General features: G+C 45.6%; 1 non-coding gene across 1 annotated transcript; it reads left to right on the top strand.

Annotated features, from left to right (window-relative positions):
* The first annotated feature begins 5,052 nt into the window (after nt 1-5,052).
* LOC141644945 (small nucleolar RNA R71) lies at nt 5,053-5,159 on the top strand. Its single transcript, XR_012544544.1, has one exon. It is a non-coding gene; the product is annotated as a small nucleolar RNA R71 (small nucleolar RNA).
* The last annotated feature ends 1,025 nt before the right edge of the window (nt 5,160-6,184 follow it).

Below are 6,184 nucleotides of genomic sequence, written 5' to 3'. Positions count from 1 at the left end.
CCTTTCGGATCAGTTCTTCAATGGCATTCTTCAGATGCCGACAGTTGTCGGTAAGGTGACCGGTGTGGCCGTGGTACTCGCAGTACTGGCTCGTGTCGCCGTCCCCCTTCGGCTTGGGGGGCCTTTCCCACTTCTGGCCCTCGTTCTTGCTCAGGGCGAAGACCTCGGCGGCTGATACGACCAGAGGGGTTTTATCGTTGTACCGCCTTTGGTAGTACGTTCCCGAGCCCCCCCCAGCGCCTGCCGTGTTATGCTTCCTGGCAGATCTGTCAGATCGTGACCTATTGTTGTCACGGCGTCTTTCGTTCGACCGTGACCTGTCGTTGTCACGGCGTCTTTCATCCGGGTTGTCCTCCCGGCGGCTCTTCTTTTCTGAGTGCTCGGCCTCGCTGGGGCCTACCCAGGTCTTGTGATAGTCTTTCACCTTGATGGCCTGGTCGGCCATCTTCCTGGCAGCGTCTAGGCCCAGGCCTCCGTACTTGATGAGCTCGTTTTTTAAGTCTCCCCGTGGGAGTCCCTTCATCAGTGCGAAAGCCGCCAGCTCGGGATTCAGCTCTCGAATCTGTTGGACCTTGGCGTCGAACCTCTTTACATAGCTTCGTAGAGACTCGCCCCCCCTCCTCTCTTATAGTCAGGAGATCCGATGTCTCCACGGCCCTCCTCTTATTGCAAGAGTACTGGGCTAGAAAGGCGTCCCTTAGGTCGGCGTAACAGTATACCGAACCGTCGGGCAACCCCTTGTACCAACTTTGAGCCATCCCATGCAAGGTCGTTGGGAAGACTCGGCACCAGACTTCATCGGGTTGTTCCCACACCGACATGTACGACTCAAAAGTCTCGGCATGATCGGTGGGGTCGCTATCCCCTTTAAATGTGAGCGCTGGCAACTTCAGCTTGGTTGGCACGGCGGTCTCGAGGACATAGGCGCTGAGGGGCTGTCTGACCACGTGTCGAACGACGTGCGGCGATCGGCTCCTCGTATTCCTAGTCCAGCTCCTCTCCCCATAGTAGGAAGGGCTTCTTCTCCGATTCTGGCGAGTCGGGCTTCTCCGACTCTAGTGAGTCGGGCTTCTCCGGGGTATGCCTCGTTGGGGCCGCGGCGACGCTGTCCTTCCGCGAGTGCGAGAAGGGCTCAGGTCTGTCACTGGCACTCTGGGCTCTCCCGGCGTCTTGATAGGGTCAGCTTCGTTCAAGTTTCTTGGAGTCATATTCTGGGCCCTGGTCTCCTGGACGGGTTCCGCCGCTCTTGTCGGTGTGACAGTGTGAGCCGGCGTACTACCAATTAGGTCCAGGAGTAGCTTCAGCTTTGCTGCATCGACCACGTGTCCCATGATGGTGACCTGGTCGGCAGGCAGCGGCATATCTGGTATTGTTGGCATCCCGTATTTCGGTTGGATTACTCCGCCGGTGGAGGGCTGCACAACTCCAGAATTGTGGAAGGTATCATCTTGGTGTAGTTCGGTTTCGTCAGTTACGAATACCTCTTGTTGTTTCGACATCTTCTTAGCTTTTTGGGTGGGTTTTTTGTTTTGATTTTTTTTTGTTTGGGAATGAATGTGACTAGCTTCTAGTTTCTTTTCCCACAGACGGCGCCAATTGTTCCGGGTGTAATTCCAGAGCAAGTATTGTTACCACCCGTGCTTGTAGAATGACGTCTTTGCTTGACTTCCTCCCTTGACCTCTCCTGAAACAATGAACAAACTGAGGGCTCGGCTTTGGCCGAGCGTACTCACTCTGACGCTCAAGTCAGTAAACTTAGAGAGATAAGTTGCGTGTTGCTTGGCTAAGAGTATTGTAGAGAGATAAGGAAGATATTACCAGATGAATAGTGATTCTTAGGTTAAATTGTGGATCCTTTCCTCAATGAGGGTTGAGGAGTATTTATAGACTTTCACCTTTTGTCACGTAGTGGCCAAGTGGCCAAGTGGCTGGCAGGTGGAAAGACCGTTCTACCCTTGGCCGATGGACCTATGGCAGGCCGGCCGACGGGTCTTGGATATGAGTACGCGGATATGTGCCCCGGCTGGTTAGTTGTCCTAGCCGGGACCCAAGTGACAGGCCGACAGGTGGCGTCGGCTAGGCCGTGTAAGTCGTTGACTTGCTGTGGATATCTTTGACCTTGCTCAATATGTTGACTTGGTCAGCGGGTGCAGAATATGCCCCATCAATATATACAAATATAAACAATATGCACAAAGTGGATAATCCCCTCCCCACACTTGAGATTTACATTGTCCTCAATGGAACAAAGTATAGGGAGAGAATGGAAAATTAAATAACCTATTTTTGTTGGTTTTTTTGAATTTTCCAAAATGTAAGAACATGTTTTTGGATTTTTCTGAATATTTGAAAATAAATAACATGTTTTTGGTATTTTTAAAATTTTCAAGTTTTTAAGATTTTTATGTAATGAATCCCCTCCCCACACTTAAAACATGAAATTGTCCTCAATAGAACAAATGTAGGGGGAACAAAAATGCAGGTAAGGTATAAGTAAGGGAAGAGAATACATACAAATTAGTGGTTCTTGAGGGACTCCACCAAACCTCTCATGCAAAATTTTGTTTCTTGAATTTCCAAGTAGCGTGATCCATGTCACTCAAGGCACGGAGTAATCGGTCAAAAGCTTTAGCAAAACCCTCAAACAAGCATAGGTAGCTCCAAACTATAACAAACCGCACCCGAGTTCTCTTCCAACGCTTCTTCCCATGGTTCCTCTTACTCTTCTTGGTTCCCTTTTTTGGGTCCTCTTGATAGTTAGAACCCTTAAACTTGAAATGGTAGTTAGGTGGTAGGCCGAGGAACGAAATCTCATAAGTTTCACTAGTTGTACAACCCTCTTCTTGGTCACCAAGGTAAGGAAATTGGTTGGAAGTAGTAGGTGGAGTAGTCAACTTCTCAACATTGAGGTTCATGATATTGTCATTTTTATCCCAATTTTGTTGACTTTCCTCTTTACCCGAACTATTTCCATTGAGAGCCGCTTCCAAGGCATCAATTTGAGCTTCCCAATCACTTGAAGAATTATCCGACCAAGGTGAATCTTCTAAAGGGCTTAGATTAAATGAATCCGGGGAGTTCAAGAATGATTCAATCTCATTATTAATTTGGTCTTCAAATTCATATTCTCTTGAGTCATCTTCACCCAAATGTCCTTTAACATCAACTCTCAACGCAAGATCACCTCCATTTCCCTCCTTGTTTGTTGGACAAACTTCCAATGGATCCAAGTGTGAAGGCTCAATGTTATCCTCATTCAAACAATCCTCCAACACATCCACCCTACAACAAGAGTCACTCATAGAAGGAGACTTCATGGAATTTTCCAACGAGAATTCTATCTTGTCATCACCAACTTGAAGAGATAGTTTGCCATTTTTCACATCAATCAAGACACCTCCCGTAGCTAGGTAAGGGCGCCCTAATATGATAGGAATGTTTGAATCTTCGGGGATATCCATCACATAAAAATCACAAGGAAATTCAAGTTTACCCACTTTGAGTGGGACATCTTCCACAAGGCCAATTGGATACCTCACCGATCTATCCGCAAGTTGCAAAGATACTCTTGTAGGTGAAAGTTCGAAACCCTTCAATTTCTTGAAGATATTGAGAGGCATGAGGCTAATGCTTGCCCCCAAGTCACATAAGGCTCTCTCAATACGAACGGTCCCAATTGTGCATGGTATGGAAAAACTACCCGGATCTTCAAGCTTTGGTGGCATCTTGTGCAATAGGATAGCACTACATTCTTGTGATAAATTGACCATGGTACTTGGACCCAATGAATTTTTGTTGGAAATCAACTCCTTCAAGAATTTTCCATATGCGGGTATCTCCTTGATGGCATCAATAAAAGGCATGGTGATGTTCACACCTTTCATCATGTGCATGAATTTCCCATACTTTTGCTCAAGCTTTGCTCTTGCCAACCTTTGAGGGAAAGGGATTGGTGGCACATATGTTCTCACGACTTGTTGCTTGGGTTCCTCAAGAACCTTGGTGGGTTCATCAACAACCTTGGTGGACTCATCAACAAGCATGAGAGTCTCTACAACAACCTCTACAACATCATCTTTAACCACTTTTGGTGGTTCAACCACAACTTCCGGTTTGCGACTCTTTTTCCTCTTTATGAACACCCGGTCTTCTAACTCCCTACCACTCCTCAAATGTATAGCATTAATGGTCTTTGTGTTCTCCGCGGTTTTACCCGGAAATTTTCCATTTGAGGCTTGAAATTGACTTATTTGAGAAGCCAATTGAGAGATTTGATTATCCGTCATTCTTTGGGAGGCTTGAATTTGCGTCCTTAGTTGGTTGATAGAGGATGTTGTCTCCTCTTGTTTTTGGTTGGAATGAGTGATGAATTGGGTTTGAGAATTCATCAATTTCTCCATCATGAGCTCCATGTTTGATTTGGGTTGGGTGGATTGTGGAAAGGGTTGAGAATTTTGTTGAAATGGTGGTCTTGGTTGAAAGGTGGGATTTTGCTTTTGGGCTTGGAAATTTGGTGTAAATTGTGGATTTTGTTGGAAAATGGGGTTTTGGGCATTTTGTGAGTCATGGGAAAAATTTGGGTGGGCTCTCATTCCGGGATGGTATTGATTGTTGTTGAATGATTGTCTAGCCGGAATTGATTCCCACACTCCATTCACTTGCTCCATACAATTTGCCTCTCCCATCATCAAAGGACATTCATTTGGTGGATGCCCTTGATCTCCACAAATCTCACAACAATACACTTGAGACCTACTTGATGAAAAGTTTCTAGAGGTGTTGCTTGAGTTCAACAAAGCAACTTGTTGCTTGAGTTCCTCTATCAATCCCTTAACTTCCACATTGTTTGTTGATTCCACATTGGACTTCCCTTTCCTCTTGTGGCGATCATTATTCCAATGAAAAGTACGGGATGCCATCTCTTCTATAAGCTCCTTAGCCGTCTTGTGATCAGTTTTGTCTAATGCCCCCTTTCCCGAGCCGGAATCTAGGTTCATTTTCATTTCATTGCTCAACCCCTCATAAAAGTTGGGTATCAACTCATCATCTCCGATCCCGTGGTGAGGACACAACCTTTGGAGTCCCTTATACCTTTCCCATGCTTTGTAAAGGGTCTCATCATCATGTTGGGTGAAGCCTTGAAGCTCACTTTTGATTCTTGCGGTCCTTTGTGGTGGGAAATACTTGTTCAAGAAGGCCTTGGAGACATCATTCCAAGTTCTAAATGAATCGGGCTCACAACTCTTCAACCATTCCTTAGCACTCCCCCTCAAGGAATAAGGAAAGAGTCTAAGGCGGATGGCATCCTCCGACACTCCATTTGCTTTGAACATGTCACAACTATCCAAGAATTCATTAAGATGTTCATTGGGGTTTTCGGTGGCTCCCCCTCCGAATTGGTTTCCTTGGACTAGTTGCAACAAAGTAGCCTTCACATCAAAGTTATTGGCTTGAATAGGTGGCTTGACAATACTTGGGTTCACCACCTTCTTCGGAGCCAAATTATCCCTCATAGGAACCACGGCCATTGTTGGTTCTTCGGGAATTCCAAATGGATTCTCAAAGAACTCAAGATTACACGGTTCTTCTAAAACACCTTCCACTTACTCAACAAAGGGATTAGTAACAAAGAAAGACCTAGTCTAAACTAGAACAAAACAACTAATATCATGTCAATGCTCCCCGGCAACGGCGCCATTTTGATAGCGGGGGTTTGTCGCACTCCCTCAATCAAACAATTTACTCAACTAATGTAGTAGGGTAGTCGAGGTCGAACCACAAGGAGCATGGGTGATTATTAATCGTTTTAAATCTTTGTTTAGCTAAGTCGGCAATATTTGGATGAGGTTTAAAACTAAACAACTAAACTAAATAAAATAAAATGCAAATTAACAAAAGATTATAAATGAGTAAGAGAGGATTTAATTGTAAATCAAATGATTAAAAGGCCTAGAACTCGGTTTGCCCACAACAATTCATAATTCCACGTCACGATTCTCTAGGCTAATCACTCGGGTAGACAAGCAAGGAGGAGATGGCTCTAATTCGCCTACTAACTCCCTCTCGGGCTCATAATAGGACACTAGCTCTACCCACCAACCCCCCTCTCGGGTTCGAAGGTCGGAATCCCTAACTCAACACCCAACTACCCCAAAAACATGCATTTTTCCAAGGTGGTCAAGTA

This window comes from Silene latifolia, chromosome 2 (assembly GCF_048544455.1).
Source record: "Silene latifolia isolate original U9 population chromosome 2, ASM4854445v1, whole genome shotgun sequence".
Lineage (NCBI taxonomy): Eukaryota > Viridiplantae > Streptophyta > Magnoliopsida > Caryophyllales > Caryophyllaceae > Silene > Silene latifolia.
Note: the sequence above shows the minus strand (reverse complement) of the source record. Positions and strands in the feature narration are given on the sequence as shown.